We start from the raw sequence: 19137 nt of genomic DNA on the forward strand, positions 1-19137 counted from the left end.
CTCCATTACCAAATATCTCCACTTCTACTTTTGCTTCCAAGCATCTTTTCATGCAGTCTTCTGAGCTCCCCTTGGCTGCTTCAAATGATTTCTTCTCATCCTTCCTGCAGAAAAGGCATTTTTTGAAGTTCTTACTATTGTGCAACCCAATCCCGTCCTCTACCTCCATGGTCTCTGCTACCTCCCAGCCACTCTCCTCATTCATGGAACACATGTCCCTATCTTGCTTCATGTTCCCCAACATGCCCACAACTTTCATCATTTTTGGTGTCTTCAACATCCAAGTAAATGGCCCTAGCATCTCAGTTCTTTGACCACTTCACCTCAACTCTTCCTCAACCACCTCCTGCCAGTCACATCCTATGCCTTCTCATCACTAAAAATTTCTCCAACTCTGATATTGACATATTCTGCTTTAGACACCTATCTTTCCTGCTCCTGCACTCTAGTTCCTGATCTGCAATTCCCCCACCACGTTGAGCTCTCTAGCTCTCTGTTCCTTCCTATCTTCACTTACCTCTTTGTCAGAATCCATAGTCCAGCATGAAAATCAATCCCACCTCCTCACCAATGTTGCTAGACAGAACAGCAAAGTTGACCGATTTCATTTTAAATCAAATAATTGCAGTTCCAGCAATAGCTTCATGCTTCCCTTGTCAACTCACTTTACCATGATGGTGGCTCTGCTGGAACTCACGTAGCTAAGCTGGAACAATGTTTCCTAGAATGCCCTTCCCTGTATAGTAGCAGATTACAGTTGTCCTTAAGAAATGTGTATGATAGCCTCATGAAATCAATGTCCTTTCAGTGGATCCTATTTGGGAATAGATGATAATCGATTTCCCTAATACAACATAGCTATATTCATTTATAATTCCCCTATTCATGATTCTTCTACTCCTTTTATTTGAACCTATAATTTTCAATATACCTATTAAATATACTCTTGGAGACTTAAATCTTTGGACTGTTTCATATGCCAGCTGAGCTCTGAATCCTATCAGAGTTGTGGCCAACTCTTACTCCTCAGTTCTTCAGGCTTGCCCTGGACAAAATGACAATGATGGACAAGTCTCATCCCAGAAAACAAGGAGCATCTAAAACTGCAAGGAAAACAATTCCTTCCACCTGCCCCATAATATCCAAGCCCCACTCAGCCCGAAGCAGGGCAGACATCATCCCAAATCCCTCAAGACTGAGGAACAAACAAACATATGGTGGGAGTGTAACCAGAGACCAAAGTAGATTTGTTGATATTGTAGTTATTCACTTGTGTTAATGGAAAACCTTTAGTATTTATATAAAGAGAGTGGTTGCCAGGGGTTCCGAAGACAGATGGAGCAATGAGAGGTGGAACACAGGGCATTTTTAGGGCAGTGGAACTGTTCTGTAAGATATGGCAATGATGGACACATGGCATTAAACATTTGTCAAAACCTGTAACATGGACAGCCCAAAATATAAACTATAAGCTTTAGTTAGTACCAACGCTTCAATATTGGTTCATCAATTGTAACAAGTGTACCACACTAATGTAAGATGTTAATAATGGGAGAAACAATGTGTGTGTGTTGGGGGGGGGGGGGCGGGGATATGTGGGAATTCCCTATACTTCAGTGCAATTTTTTTGTAAATCTGAAACTCCTCTAAAAATAGTATACAAAAACAAAAAACAAAAAAATCAGTGTGGGAGATTTAGAAAACGGAAGTGAAGAAGCTCCCATTAAGCTTGAAGGTCAGTTAGAAATTCAGGCACCATTGCAGCTCACACACCATGTCTCTGAGCTCCTGGTTCATTTTGTTGTATGGACCAGGACCTGGCCCTGAAGCTCATCAAACACCTGGACACACATCTTATACCGCTCTCACCAGAGCTCCTCCTTCATCTTCTTTGAGTCCTGGGCTACATTTGCTTCCCTAAAATTAACTTTCAAAGTTAGTATATTGAACTAAAAATTTAAAGTAATAGGTATTATTATAAATTTTAACAGGTTACAAATTTAACAGGATGCAGAAATCCTCTGAAAATCCTCTGCATGATCATTGTGAAGTGCCAATTCAAATTGAATCTTATTTTACTTTTTCCAATTAAGAAAAAGAAAAATAATTAGTAGTATTAATAGCAGTAGCAGTAAATCTGAACAGACCAAAAAAGGAAGTTATTGAAAAATTGACCCAAAAATTACCCACAAAAAGAGTTTTCCAGACTAATTAATAACATAGGCAAATTTTCCCAGGTTTTCAAATAATAAATAATTCCTAGACACGTGGACAAATAGAGAGCTTTCGAATTATTTTACAAATTGGCAAAATTCTGTTACCAAAACTCAATAGATGGCTAACAAAAATAATCAACCCAACCTCACCAATAAAAGTGCTACAATAATGTTGCAAATTAAAATACCATCTAGCAAGTGTGTAGCAATCCACTAAAAAAATAATATACATAAGCATTAAAATTTATTCCAGAAATGATAATTCAATGAGGAATTGTATTAATTCCTTTTACAATAGGTCACAGGAGAAAAAAATATTCCTAAGATGCCAAAAAGACATTTGACCAAATTCACAGGTTCCTAGTAAATGATACTTCCTCACCATGATAGAGAAAATCTATTAAATAATAGAGATTTGACTATACTTAAATATATAAAACTAGACATTAAGAAAAAAGCTAAATTTAAGAGTGGATAGACGGACGTGCAAATGGAAATATATTAATTCTAACATTGTTCATAGTAGACTATGTATTATATGTAAATGTGTATATAGCCATAGTAAAATGTGTATTTTATAAGCTGAGTGTATACAATATGTATATGTATGTATGTACACGTGTACTCTAAGTAATAGAGGGTTAATTGTGTTATACAAAGTTTTATTTTCAAAGGTTATGCCTAGAAAAATAACAAAAACCTTCCAAGTAATGGAAAAAAACACTCAAAATAAATGAACATAAATATGTGAAAATTTATTTTAAAAAAGCAATAAAAATTGAAGTATAACACAAAAGCAATGATGAGAGAACTAAAACCAAACAAATCTGATGTATCAATAAATGTAAATGAGCTAAACTCATCTTTGAAAAGAAAAAGACTGTTGGGTTGTATCTAAAGCAAAACCCAAGGGTATTCTGAAGACATGAGATACATCTATAATAAATCAATCTTGAAATGTAGAAAAAATAAAGGGATGTGGTATTACTTGGGTTTTGCTTTGACTACCTGTGGAATAAAAGTCCAAATTAATAAGGCCTTAACCCCACATTTTGTTTTCCCATGTGGATGGTATACTAATTCATGAGAGACCCAGGTTCCTGTCTTCTTACTCTTGTAAGTATGATTTGGGATGGCTGTTTGGAGTTCAGCTCTTATGGTCACATTCCTGACAGCAGGAAAAACAACAGGGAAGGCGTAGCAAGTCTTCTCCCTTTAAGAACACACCTGGGAAATCATGCTTATACTTATGTTCCATTGGCCAAAACTAAGTCTCTGGAAGCATTTAGCTTCCAGAATCTATTTTCCTCCCCTTAAAACTAAACTGGCATTTCAACTTGTTTTGATTAATAGAATGCAACAAATATAATGTTATGTGACTGCTGAGACTAGGTCTTGATGGACCTGATAACTTCCATTTTTTCCTTCTTGGAATCCTGATACTGCCATGCTCTGAAAAAGCCCATTATATCCTTATACTGGAGGATAAATGGCCATGTAGAGAACTGAGGCTCCCCAGCTGACAAGCAGCTTCAGCTGCCAGACATGCGAGTAAACCCATCTTGGATTTTCCAGCCCAGCTGAACCTCTAACTATTGCAGCCTAATGAATAAGCCCAGACAAATCTAGCAATGGAACCATTAAACCAACCCACAGAATGAGAAATAATAAATAAAATGTTTATTAAGCCACAAGGTTTTGGGTGGATGGTTATGCAACAATAAATAACTGAAACAACTGCTCATGTCTGAAGAGAGAAACTGGGTGGATAGGGGACAAAGAAAGGCATACTTTTACTTCTCATCGCATTCCTCTTTGTAGTCTTTTAAACCATGTTCATGCATTATTTTAAAAAATTACTAATTTCATTTTCAATGAATAAATAGATAGGATACTTTGTAAAGCCACAAACAAAAGAGACACAAATTTTTTTAAGTCATCTATCCCTAGTGTTGGTAAAAGTATGGGGACAGAGAGAAATTTTTCAGGAAAATTATATCAAAGGAAATATGTCTCAAATTTCTTTTAAATGTGCATGTCCTTTGATACAATAGTTCCTCTTTAAGAAATTTGTCTTAAATAAACACTCTAAGCTCTAAATAAGTACATTTGCCCACACATGCTCATAACAGCATTATAATAGCTAAAAATAAAATTTCAAAAATCAGATTGACTACCTGATTACGTTGCTTCTGTATAATGCAATACTACACAGCCATTCTAAATCATATTGTGGATCCTCAATTAATTGTTTAAAATAATTATATATTTAAAAGGTTAAAATCATAACATAATAGTATAGACCAGATTGCAATCCTGTACAATTCTACAAGACATAAAACATTAACTACATGTGCCGTGTGAAAACATTTTCCTAGGAAAAATACCTGGTGGGCATAGAAAAGAGAACATCCCTGGACATTTGAATTATGGCTGACTTTCATTTCTTTGGACTTCCATGAGCTTCGCAGGAAAAAAAAAATAACATAACCAATGTCTTCCGGACTTTCAAAGATTTCTGCATTGAGAATGAATTATTTTGCAATGAGAAAAACTATTTTGTAAATTATAAGTAAAGGTTTAATCTTACACATATACAAAGCCAACACATGGATTGACTTCACTAAAATAGGGAAATAGTCCATTTGGTATCCAGCAGCCTTTAAAAAGTGTCATCACGCCAAAAATCTGCATATTTCAGCCAAATATTATAGCACCTAGAAGCACCATCCGCACACATACTCATTGCTTTGGTGCATGGTCGTATATTATGGCTGTGTATAAGCATCTATATATTTATAGAAATACACACACATTAAGAATGTATGATAATTTTGTTTTATAAAGAATTTATAAAAATAATTTTATTCATAAAACCATTTTGAACCATGCTTCTTAGGTTTAAGCCTTAACTTAGTTACTGTAGGTTAACAACAGAGGCAGGAACCCTTGGCAAGGAAAGTCTGCAGGCTTTTCTAGCATCATCCATCGCCAACCACCAGCCATTCTCCCCTTCTTCTCCACAAGGAGAACTCAAGTTCTGTTTAGGCTTTGGACACCCTTGTGCTTCAGGAGGGGAGGACATCCCCAGTCCCAGGAGGTGGACACTGACTCTTGTCAGGCAAGCGTGGTAATTTTACCTCCCTGGCCAGTTATTGGTTTAACAATGAATGCTTGACAAAAATTCTGCCCAGAGAGAGTTGAGTAAAGTTTACTGAGGAAGCTTCTGAGAAAGGTTTTCTTGTTCTTAAAAGATAGATCCTTGGGAAGCAGTTTTGGTACAATTGATAGAGCATCCACCTACCACATGGGAGGTCCAGGGTTCAAACCCAGGGCCTCCTGACCCGCGTGGTGAGCTGGTCCACATGCAGTGCTGATGATCACAAGGAGTGCATCCTGTGACCCCCGCATAGGGGACCCCCATGCGCAAGGAGTGCACCCTGCATGGAGAGCCACCTGCGCAAACAAAGCACAGCCTGCCCAGGAGTGGCGCCACACACACAGAGAGCTGATGCAGCAAGATGACGCAAAAACAAAAGAGGCACAGATTCCCGGTGCCACTGACAAGAATGCAAGCAGACAAAGAAGAACACACAGCAAATGGACACAGAGAGCAGAGAATGAGGTGGGGGGAAGGGCAAGGGGAGAGAAATAAATAAAAATAAATCTTTAAAAAAAAACAAAAAAAAGATGGATCCAGGAAGGACCATGCTCTCTTCTCTTCTAGCCTTTCCAGGCTGGTGCCTGCAGTAGTGACGGCTGATTGAGACTACAGGAAGTATAGCTGATATATTGAGGAGAACGGAATAAACACATGGAATGAAGCTACAGACTTGGCAGCATATTACTAAGCCACTGAATTAGCCAGGTCTGGAATTTTCCTATTTATGGACGTCTTCCTAATTGAGAGAATATATTTCCCTCATTGTTTATATCACTTTGGGTTGGATCTTCCACTGCTCGCAGCTGAGAGAATTCTGATTGATGCCGCTAATAACACTAGCAATCTCTCACTTAACAACTTTACATTTTTTCTAAAGCCCTACTATTGTGTGAAGAAATGTAAATGAACAATATTTCCATTAATTTTAATGGGGAAAATTATGATCCATTCCATCCCAACCTAAGAAAACCATATAATTCCACAGATTGAAAAATGTGAACAAGGAAAACAAGCTAATATAAGTAATAAATAATAATATGAAAGTAAATAAATATAGCTTGTACCCAAAAGGTTAGAGAACGAAGGTTTATTCTATTCATTAAAGATGACAATCTGTAGCGGTTGTTGGGAAAAGAGGGAAAAGGTTTAGCAAGTTGGATTTTTTCCCAGGAAATAGATTCTGAAACAGAGATTAGCATGCAGAAAGTTTATTAGGGAGTCTTTTCAGAGTCAATACACTGTGGAAAGAAACAAAAGGAAGCAGGATTGGGCAGTGTTGTCTCAACAAAATTCTCAGCCAACTCTGCTCAGAGCGCTGGAACTGGGATGACACTTCAGACTCACCGAGAGTGGGAACAAAGGGGTCTGCACTTGACATTCCCACTTTGACAGGCTATTGAATTCAGGCTGCTCCACGGGATGGCAGCAACACTGGGACAAGACGGTCCTCTGCCACTGAGGCAGTTCACAGAGAGGGCTGCGAGTTGAGGGCGGTCACGGGACGCAGTCCCATTGACCGTGGTAATAAACCCTTAAGCACTAGAGGGAAACCTGCGCAGGACATCCCAGCCTCCACCACAAAAGAGTGGCCTTTCCTTGGAAGATGGTAGAAAGTCAGGTGCCTGACTTTCAGCTAGGCTAGCAACATCACAATCACACAAGCTGGTTTTGATGATAATTGTTTACCTTGCAACTTTGACAAAAATGGTAGAGTTGAAGTTTGAAACAACATAGAAAATGTCTGCTTTCAGTTGGCTTATGCCTGTAAAGCAAAACTTTGGGGGTTCATCCAAACATGGCAGACAATTGAGGTTTGTTCCACACAATATCCTCTTTTATTTTTTTAATAAAAAGATTACAGTATTTATTTCAATAATTACCTTTGGGATATTTTCTCCTCCATTACCAGCTCCAGCCCAGGATCATATATTGCATTTAATTGTCATTGTCTCTTTAGTCTCTCTTTTTTAAAATTGTGAAACATATGTAAACCATAAACTTTACCATCTCAACCATTCCCGAGCATTTAACTCAGTGGAATTAATCACACCGACAATGTTGTACTCGCTTCACCACTGTCCATTCACAGACTATTTACATCAACTCTAACAAAACCTTGTGCCCATTATGCATTAACTTCCCATTTCCCCTCCTCTCCCCCACTCCTGGAAACCTATACTCTACTTTCTTTATGAAATTTTATATTCTAATTATTTCATATAAATGGATTCATACAATAGCTGTCCCTTTGTGGCTGACTTATTTCTCTTACTGTGATGCCCCCAAGGTTCATCCATGTTGTAGCATGTATCAGAATGTCATTCCAAGTTCTCTGTCACTTTATTAAAAGGACTGCCTTCCCTCTAATTTCTAATAACACATTCATTATTTTCTCCTAAGGCAAGCATCTTTTACATCCATATCTCTACTAACATTCTGCTCATGACAGAGCAACAGAAACTTTCTCTACAATTCTTACTCATTTCTGAGGTCTCACGATAGTTTCTAGAAACTACTGCGTGGCATAAATTGGTGATGTTTTTACCTTAAACCATGACGTCTAAATCATTCCTTATAGCATATGTATTTAATGGGTGTAGGGGGTGAAACTTATACAGAGAAGGAGTTATTTGATATAAATAAAATAACTCTTCAAGTGCTGTTGTGGTAAACACCGGTTAATTGAACCACTGTTTCATGCAGTAAAATCGTACATATTATATCCTGACTACACATCCACAAAATTCACCCTCCAATTTTAAGATAAATCTTGTGACTTAAATTTTGGAGAGCTATCCATAAATCATCATTTGTTTCCATGCTGAAGGTATCAATAGTACATAGTACAGCACTTCTTTATGAAAACAGTCACTTTAGCTGGCCATCTCAAAAGGTGTCATTATGGAATTTTTAAGTAGCAAAGACATTTAAATATAACATCATTAGGTTCAGTCCATGATAAGTCCCAAATTTTTAGATGACATTATCTCGAAACTGAATATCACCAATTCCCACCAAATTATCCAAAAAAGGGGATGGTGGAAAGCCAACCAAAAGGATAAATTTTAAAAGTCACCCACTAAACCACAAACATCTCTGTTCTGGCATCATAGACTCAAATTCTGGAGGTGCTGCTGTGCTCAAAATGCTGCCCAGAGACTGAGCCTACTGGTGGCCAACAGCCCTCTCCCCTAACCTTGACAAAGAGCAAATGGTATCCACCCTACGGGAAAGGGTTAACTGAGAGAAGGCTATGAAGACCCACTGGAGTGTAGACATCAAGACTACAAAGAGGAAGTGTGAAAAAGAGAGAGGGGAAATAATAACCCTGAACCCATGAGGTCGGTCTCCCTTGCAAGACTTAGTCAAGCTCATTATGGCGGCAACCTCCAGCAGCTAATTGGTGTTGCAGTGCCTTTGAGCTGTGACCTAAGAAGGGGGAGACACGTAAAAGCTAAATAAAATGACTGGAAGAAAACCCCATCCTTGTCCTCGCGTTGTCTGGCGAGCCATCCATACATAAAAGGCTCTTCTTGGGTGACGGTTTAATGTCACTATACCTTCCATGGCAATTACATCAGATGGAGCTGCAACAAATCTTCGTAATGCCAATCTCATCTTTCCACCTCATTGACAGCTCAGGAAATGCATCTGAAATTCATAGTAGCCTCATAGCCTATGGCAAGAGAAATCCATGCTGCTAAAATTTTATTTTAGAATTCAAGCTGGTTTTCCTCAGTTTAGGATGCTCCGTTTTTCAATCTTTTGCTGCCTACCGCACTGTATCAAAATAACCAGCCAATATTGTTCAACTGTCAGGGGCCTCAGCTGCCTCTGAATTTTATCAGTACAAATAAATGCTGAAATGTGTAAAAAAAAAAAAAAATCCCAATAGACAAGGGCTCACATTAATAAAATTAAGAGCAGGGAGAAAAAAACGTATATAAACTTTGACTTGACTGCTCCCCCTTTCCTTCGCTGACAAAAAAAAAAAAAAAGAGGTTGAATAGATATTCAGACTGATTTAGTGGTTAGACTGAGAGGGATGTTAGGCTGGGTCCCAAATTTGTGCAATGTTCAAAGGGAGAGAGATTTTAAAATCCCAGAAAAAGAGATATTTCCAAATTAATGGCATTGCCCGAATGCCTTGGCTCCCTGCACCCCACCAGGAAGGTTTATTATTTTCTGCTAAAATGTTGCTTGGATGGGAGTGGTAGTCAGCGATGCGTCAGAGCTGCTCTTTGAACACATTAAAAAGCTGAATGCACAACAAAGAACAGATGTTCCAGCATGCCTTATTTATGCACCCATCAGCAATCTTCCAGTGACCACAAAACACAGCCCTTTTCCCCCTCCTCCTCCTCTTCCTCCTATTATTTTCTGATCAACTCATCCTCTTTATTAATTTATGGCTTTGTGGCCCCACCTGAACTCCGGGGCGATTGTCGACGCGGGTGTGCGCGGGTGTGTGCGCGCGTGTGTGCTCGTTGAAAGTCTCCCTCCGTCAGAGCTGAATGCGGGTGAACTGTGGAACAGGTGTGGATTCCGCAATTAGATCACATTTCAGAGAGAAAGACACAGAGGGTCATAATGGCGGAGAATGCTTCACAGGCGGGCGCGGCGCCATAGCGACCCGCCACAATGCGGGCGGGGAGGTGCTGGGGTGAGGAGGGGCGAGTCCTCTGGGTTTATGGGGTCCCTGCCCGCAGGCACCGTGGCCTGGAGTGAGGGCTCAGCACCTGGAAGGCAAGCTTGTTCTAGGGGCACTTATCCGGACTGCCCCCCTCGCCCACCCTCTCTGCTCAGGATGAGAATGGAAGTAGCGATTGGGAAGGGAGATGCAATGCAGATGAAGTGAGGTGGTGGCCCGGGATCCTGTTGGGTTATTAAGATCCATTTGCTCTGCCCGCTTTTAAAGGCATAGCACCTTTATTTAACCCTCCAGCTCTAGATCTCCCCACTTTAAAAGGTGGGAGGTGGGGGAGCGAGGGAGGTGAGTTAGGGGGTGAAAAAAAATTTAGAATCTAAAGAAACTCATGGCTATTTCCTTTTCCCACACAAGAAGGCTCCTTTTTTTTCTCCCCAGCCAGTGAATCTAATCTGTGACCTCAATCTGAGCTTCAGGAAAACATGATACCTTAATGCAGTAAATACTCACCCCCCCACACAAATGGATTTAATAGACGGGCAATAAGTGGGGCGAGCAAGCCTCCCAACAATATTTGGGGCTTCCAGCTCTAAAGTGCTATCTCTTTCATCAACGTTATGTGTCTTCCATGAAGTGGGAGATATTTGGGACCAAATTCAGTGGTGTCAGATCAGCCCTTGGGAGAGCCCCAGCTGTTCCCTGCGGCTTCGTGGAACGGCGCTGAGGGCTGGCGGGCAGCAGCTGCTGTCCCTGCAAGAATAAAGGCAGGCAGACGACAGAGCTGGGGGAAAAGCCACAGGCATCCTGGACACCTGGGAGTTCTTTGCCCAGTGTGGCCTTTGACCCTGGAGTGGGTCAGGGTCAAGGATTGGGTCATGTGATATCGGATCAGAGTCACCATATTGTCAAGGACAGAACTCTTCTTCTGGCATCCAAATGACATCTTCTAACGAAACACCCAAGGGATGGGCAATGGATTTGTTGTCTGTGGTGCTACGTCATATTGAGAAATACATCACCAGGACAGGAATTTTCTGTTTAGGTGGCCTAACCCAGCTGAGAATCTCATTTTCTGGCTAAAGAGTGAAGCAAGAGGGATGGCAGATGAATATCCATTTAAAAACGTGGCTCTTCTGTTACCATCCAATCCATTAATTCTCCAGCCACCAAGTCCTATCCCTCGTTTACTATTTCTCTCTCAACGAGGCAAAATAGTTCCCATCTTAGGAAATGCCTGAATAGAACCACATTACGAGACCTTGTGTAAGTCACTCCCTCACTCTGGTCTAGATTTTTCTAAGGCAGGGGGTTGGAGGGATGGAATCGGAACTGTAGTTTACAAACTTTCAGAGCAAACCACTTTTACAAATAAAATGTTAGCCAAGAACTGGGGCTGCTGGGCTCCAAGTGGGAGTGGGCACTCGAGTACCACTCAGCTCTCACTCCCCAGCGTCACCCCTGGATTCCGAGGCCGCTCAGAACTTGGTGTTAAATGTCTGAACTAGATGTCAGCAACATCTCTTCCTACAGGAAGTGGGGTTGGACATCCCGGTCTTCCCCAAAGTGTCCCCTGGTGGGGAGTGAACTGGTTAGGGCCAAGGGGATGCTACCCCTGCAATCTCACACAACAACCCCTTCCCCACACCCCCACCCCCATCCCCAAGATGGTGGCTGCAAGCACTGCTCTGCGCTTGCATGGCAGCTCCATTGGGCGTCTGTGTCCTCCTGCAGCCGCAGCACCAGTTAACCATGTCAGCTGTGAGGAGCTTTTGTCTCCATGAGGACAGGCCCTGGATTCGACAGCTCTTCTTCACTCTGTCTTTTGACGTGACTGAAGCTTCTTGTCCTGAAGACACAAGTTTTTGCTTCCTTTTTCCCCCTCTAACTGGCAGAAGAAGAGAGGTTTTCAATGATGCCTGACCCTTTCATTTGTCTTGGCTATCACTTAGCATCACTCCTTTTAAAGATTTATTTATTTTATTTATTTCTCTCCCTGTCCCACCCGCCCCCCCCCCCAGGTGTCTGTCTGTGTCCATTCACTGTGCGTGTTCTTCTGTGTCCACTCGTATTCTTGTCAGTGGCGCTGGGAATCTGCGTCTCTTTTTGTTGCATCATCTTGTTGTGTCAGCTCTCCGTGTGTGCGGCGCCTCTCCTGGGCAGGCTGTACTTTTTTCGTGCTGGATGGCTCTCCTTATGGGGCACACTCCTTGCTTGTGGGGCTCCCCTACGCGGGGGACACCCCTGTGTGGCAGGGAACTCCTTGTGCACATCAGCACTGCGCATGGGCCAGCTCACCACATCGGTCAGGAGGCCCTAAGTTTGAACGCTGGACCTCCCATGTGGTAGGTCCTCTATCAGTTGAGCCAAATCAGCTTCCCCATCACTCATTTTAATAGCCATATTGAGTCTAAAGATTAGGTGGGTGTTTTGATTTGTTTTATATATATATATATATATATACACACACACACACATATACATATACACATACATATATATATATCACAGTGTTAGTTTCATAACATTTCTCACCCCAGCTCCAGACAATTTCTCCAGTTCCTCTCTGGGTTTTGGCCAATCATCATATTGAGTGTTTACCTTTAAATATTTGAATAAACTTTCGTGTATATATATATATATATATATATACACACACTTCTTTTTTTTTTTTTTTTGCAAATGACCTTTTACAGAAACCAGAATGAAACACAGTCAACTCTTTGCCATTCTAGCTCTGTAACAGTGTCTCTCTTAGCTGAAGCATTGGGAGAGAAATGGCAGTGTTACTTATTGTTATTGACATGGTGACGACTCCTCCGCAGATGTTACAATGTCAATGTTTTGAGGCCAATTTGCATTGTAGCTTTAACATGCATTGACACACCTTGCATTTAGTCATTTGAGTGAATGCTGACAAGAGGCATGGGTACCCTGGGTGGCAGAATGTAAGAGGTACTGCCTGCAAGATGTGGAAATGAAGATGTCAGACCATAGAATTCTGATTGAAGGCTTGACATCACGGGACCAGGCAATCCAAACAAGATGTAAATCATAGCCTATGAAACAGCAGAATTCATTAGCTTTCTGGTAATCAGTGTGGCAGCAGATCAGTAATGGAATTAACTTGGAACCGTATATTCTTTGCCTGGTAAAGAGAATTGGATTTCTAAAAGAGTAGGTGGTTTATTTAGAAAGTGAAGAAATATTTTCTTTTTAAATTTTAATTTAAATTTTGCTAACCCGATCTTCCCTTCCAAAAAGACAAAAGACCGTTCTTTGCCAAATAATAACAATAAGGCAACATTCAAATTATGGTTCCAATGGCAACTTAATGCAGAAGGAAAGCACCTCACTTTCAAATGGTGGCAAACTGGATGCTTCACTCCCACAAGTCTCAGAGTCTCAGCTTCAGCATGCTTTGCGTAGGTCAAATACAATAAACCCAACCTAAATTCAAAGTATCGATAACATGTAATTAGACTACGATCCTAAATTCTTAAATGCGAGGAGACTTTAATTCACAGACACTGAGATGAATCAACAAAATAAGTGGCTGAGGCATTTTGTCAAAGTGACTATAAATAAATGCAAGGAGTGTCTTTAATAAATTACGTTGGTGACCTTCATGGAAGTATCCTGATCACACGGGCCATGCTTACTGTCAACCAGCACTCCAGTTCTAATTTCCAGTCGTTGACAATATAGTTGCTCTGAACCTATTTTTCTTTTAAAAATATAGGTGGAGGGAAAAAATGGAATTCTTCTGTATTAATGACATGATAATGACATTGTGAAAATAAAACGGAGATGACACATCCACTGTGGGAATAATATGCCCTAAGGCTAACCAAAGCCGCTTACCTGTTTAACTTATTAGAGTATGCTATAAACATATTTGAAATGAGCATCTCAGTTCATTCTGAGAGAAAACAATGCTATGTTTTCTTTTATGCATATGGAGAGAGAAGATACTATTTGCTCACCTACAAGCCACTTGGAAAACTGATGGAAATACATCTACGATAAATTCAGAACAATATCATTTCCAGTACCTGCTTGATACTCATCCTGGTGAGTCATCCCAGAAGACTTTTTAAAAGAAAATAGAGAAGACAGTTCCAATTCTATGTTTGCCATTAATTTGCTACAGAGTTAGGCAACCACTGGGCTCCTCGGTTCCCCTCCATCAAAAAGCGTCAAGACCTATTATTTGAGTGCAGTGTAAAGTGGATAGGTGTGAGTTAAAGAACTCTGGAATTGCAGAGATAAAAGGTTTTCTCTCATGGAATGCCGTTATTATTAATATTATTGCCATCATCATTATTTATGCTCCCAGCACACGTAGTGTGAAAATGTGTTATTCACGTAACTGCTATGCCCTCACCATGTCATTTGCAAAATCACCATGTTCTTCTCACAGAAATGTCACTGAAATGTCATTTTTACAATAGCTGCATTATGAATCTGCTATAACTTGAATTGCTTTACAATGAAAATGCAATTTCTTAGCAATTAAAATTATTCCACCCACCCCAGTCAAATAATAGAAAATCGCCTCCCTCTTACCTCCAATGTAGCTTATGGTACACTGCAGAATACTGCAAATTGCATGGCTTTCCATATGCTAGGGGAGGTCAATGTCTCAGCCATGCCAGGGGCTGCCTTGTACCATGTGTGAATATCAGCTCAACCTGACCTGAACTAGTGTAGCATAATGCTAAAGCTCTCCCAAGATCGGAAGACTGCACTCAGTCATTTCTTTCTGGGTGGTCCTGGACCCTAGTCACATACAAGTGTGTGCTATAATAACACTAGATCAGGTATATGATGAGCCAATGTCACTTTCATTGAGGGAAGAAATTCTTCTTATAAATTCAGCTCATCACCATTAGGTCTACTTACATCCCCTTCTGGTATTTATTGAAAATTTTCTTCTTAGTCACTTCCTTGCAGAAACTGTTGACTTGATATGCATTAGCATCATCTTTAATAAGAATGTAACAATGTACAAAGCATAAGACAAGTTACTGGTAAGCTGCTCATGGAATAACATTAATAATGGATATAAGGTCATGTTTGGAGTGACTTTTAAAGTCTCATTTTGTAATTCACTTGTTTTCAAGTGAAAGCTTACATGGAAGCCCAAGATGTAAAAGGCAATGGATATTGTTCACATCGAGAATCTGGATTCAGAACACTACAAATAAAATGAAAACATTTACAAATAGACCTAACCAGACTGAAGAAATTAAAAGCAGGAAGGTAAACGTAAGTGTAGTTAGCCAAGGAACTGCATTTAGGGAAGCATGACATTTGGCTTCTCTTCCTGAAACTCACTTGCCCTAACCCATTAGATGTGGATGGCATTTATTTACAAACTAAAGCAGGTGGTATGAATGCTTGGGCCAAACAGGTAGGACAATGCTGCAAATAGCTGAAGAATCAGGAGAAATATATAGAACATAAGTTATAGGTATATCCCATTTGGAAGCACAATCAATCCAAAAACCATAGAAAACGTGCCTCTTAATCAGGGTCAGAATCCTCACAAAAGCAAAGAGGTATTGTCAAGTGCAAAAATAAGCAATCAAAAATCCCCAAACATTTAAGGAAATCTAATATCATAGAAGAGAAGAATGACCAGAAGAGCTATCTCCTGAGGAAATAAAGCTAATAAAGTAAGCCAAAAAAGAGTTTTAAAGTAAGCATTTGGGAAGTAGGTATGGCTCAAGCAGTTGGGCACCCACCTACCACATGGGAGGTCCAAGGTTTGGTTCCTAGTGACTCCTAGGAAAGAGAAGACAGACAAAGACAAACAGACACAGAGAGAACACAATGAACAGACACAAAGAGCAGACAGCAAGTGCAAACAATGAAGGGGGAGAAAAAAATAAATAAATATATTTTTAAAAAAAATAGACATGTTAGAGATCCTTAGAGATGTTCCAAAGGATGTTATAAATATTAAAAATAAACAATTCTAAAAACCAAAAGCATTATTATCAAAATTACAATATCAGTAGATGAGCTGAATAGTAGAATCAACACAGCTGAGCAATAATATTAGAGCTAAAGAAAGAATCCAGGGGAACCAGCCCCAGGGCATCTGGCTGCAGGATTGGTCCATCTATCTCAACCAAGACCTGCCCAACTTGGGGGCAGAGTACCTCTGGCTATTGGAATCTAGGGCTTATTATCTGCACCTGAATGTAAAGGAAAGGCGCCCAGCTCTTCCAAGAGGTTCGGTTTTTTTTTGCATTTTGTTCCCAACATCACCTTTGTTGCCCTGTGGTAGAAAACTTCTGAAGACAGAAATGCCAGGACCCTTTCTATGGCATACACATGATAATGTCCAGGCTGGAACAGTGGGTAAAGCCAATGGCTGTAGCAGGAGCCAATCAATAGACCTTTTATCTCAAGGCTACTGAGAACCCAGGAGCTTTGACTGAAGACATTCAGAACAGGAAAAAGGTTTGAGTATTTGGCACCATGGGCTGATCAGATGGATATGGCCTTGGTTTATGACAGTGGAACATGGGTTTGGAGGGCAGAAATTCATGGAATATATGACACCAAAGAGTCACTGGTTGAGGACCCAGTTCCCATCTGGTTGAGCAGGTCCTGACAGGTCCGTATATGTCCAGATTCAGGAGGTAACATGACTTTGTCTGGTAGTGCCATCATGAGTGAAAATCTCACATCTGAGAACAACCTGTTAAGAAATGTTTTCTCAGAAGCTGCTCAGAAACGTTCTCTTGATCAATGAAACCTCAAAGACCCCAATGTTTCTGCTCATGAAATCTCCTTTTAACTGGAAAACAAGAAGGTTGTCTACCAAATTATATTGCAATTGAAGCTTTGCTGCTTTTCTGAGCAATTATTCATTCCACTGACTAAATTCTACTGTGCAGAATGTTCTAAGAGTTTAGAAATTGATGTGTATATTATATGTACATTTTAGTGAGGTAATTTAAAGATTACTGTGGTAAATACCACGTTTTCACTGAGAGGTTTGATTTTGATAAAGAGTAAAAGTTTGATTGTATTATTAATGTTTTAAACAAAAATGTGTCTTATTCCTATGTAAGCATATTAACTAGTATAAAAAACGATTTTTTTTGCATTTCTCAAAGAATTTTGTTATTTCTCAACTATTTTCCAAAAGCAAAGGAAGTTCTTTAAAAATAAGAAAAAAAGAGAAAGAATTGAGACTTAATATTTAAAGGGCCCACTGAGTGCCAGGTAGTGTATATAATAATAATTTTTAAAAATACCTAAAAAAGAAAGTGAAACTTTAGAACTCAAGAATAAAGCTTCTGTAGACAGGTTTGGGGAGATAAAAATAGAAACAAAATTATATTGGAGTCTTAGTTCTCATTGGCAGTAGCAGAGAATAGAGGGTTAAAGTGATGAAAAATATTATTTTAAACATTAAATTCTCTATCTAGAAAGCCTAGTAATAAGTAGAAGAGAAAATAAAAATAATTTCTCCATCCACAGACCCCTAAGAAAAAGTATTAAGACTGTAATCCAGCAAAATGACAAATGAGCCCCCACAAAAAAGGATGATGTTGGAAACCAATTGATTAGAAACCAAACACGCTCCTACTTAAATGAAATGACATTTTGATATACATTGAAAAAGCAATTAACAATCTGGAACTAAATTCCCAGATAATTTCAACATGGGATATATCATAATAAAGTTCCTGACTTAATTTTTTTCTTATAGCCCCACAACTTTCCCTTTTTCTTCTGGCCCATATCTGGGCAAGCTGATAAAAAAACTCAGGTGTTTTCTCCTGTGGCTATTGCAGGACGTTCAAACCATCCAAGTACCTACCAGTGCGCAGGAACCTTTACCCCACCCACAACCCTTAACCATCATAAAACCTGAGCCATTCTCCTTTCCTTGCTATCTCAATTTTGGACCAGCTCTAGAGACCACCCTGCTCTTCCTAGAAACATATCTTGGTGAACATGTGATGCTGTCAGTTTTGATATATAAATCAAATTCTGGGGAAAGATCTATCACATCTCAAAAGGGTGCCCACAGTTAGTGTGGAGAGGGGGATGGGTGAGTGAAAAACACAGATATGTACTGACTCTAGAGGTTGGTTTTAAAAATCAGCACATCTAAACCACCAAGATTGCTCAAGAAAGTCCTGGAAACTAAAATATATTGATCCAATATTCTTAGAGAAAAAAATGGAATAAAGACAAAATGTTCAACTCAGAAAGGAAAGAAAAAAAAAACAATAAAAAAGACTTTTACAAAAAAGATTTAAGAACAAATCCATAACACAATAAATGTGAATGAATCAAAATCCTTATTAATAAATAGTGACTCTTTGGTTGAGGTAAAAAGAAAATCCAGCTCTATCTGATAGATACCAATAAAACCAAATTATATTATAAACATCAAAGATAAATGATGGAAATAGATATTCTATGTCAAATATTAGAAAGAAAAAGAAAATGTAACAATACAATATGAAATACAACTTACTAGGAAAAGCATTAAAGGGTATAAGAGGACACTTCATTTTGACATAACGTATACTATACAAAAAATATAAAAGTCATAAATCTTGATGTACATAACAACAAATCTTCACTAAAATTGCAAAGGCTGTTTAACAAAGTACCTAAAAGCACAGACACTGGAGCCAAAGTATCTGAGTTAAAATGCCAGCCCTGCCCCTGAGTAGACTGAGATTTGGGGCAAGTTATATGACATTATATGACATTCAGCACCTCCATTTCTGTGCTCAAGAACAGGAGCAATCAGAGGTAATAACAGTATCGTGGAGTAGGAAGGGATAAAGTTTGGGGTCATTTACCTTTGTTTTTTTTTTAACCTCACATACATGGAAAATTTTCTTTTAAGGATCATTTCTCTTTCATTTATCTCTTTTAAAAACCAAAAGTCTGTAGAAAACAGTCCCTGGGTGAGTAAAAGAGAATTGGACATCACTTTTTTAAGGAATACATTTTCCCTAAGAGTATGAGGCTTAAAGGACCAAAACACTAATGTCTGTAGCTCAGGCAAAAGTCTTTTTTACCATATACAGTATAATATGAAGAAAAAAATGAATATTGACTCTTTT

At 39.3% G+C, this 19137-nt stretch overlaps 1 pseudogene; it reads left to right on the plus strand.

Moving 5' to 3' along the window:
• Positions 1-242: 242 nt before the first annotated feature.
• Positions 243-16793, plus strand: LOC101446018 (ribulose-phosphate 3-epimerase-like; annotated as a pseudogene).
• Positions 16794-19137: the final 2344 nt, after the last annotated feature.

Source organism: Dasypus novemcinctus, chromosome 31, assembly GCF_030445035.2.
Source record: "Dasypus novemcinctus isolate mDasNov1 chromosome 31, mDasNov1.1.hap2, whole genome shotgun sequence".
Lineage (NCBI taxonomy): Eukaryota > Metazoa > Chordata > Mammalia > Cingulata > Dasypodidae > Dasypus > Dasypus novemcinctus.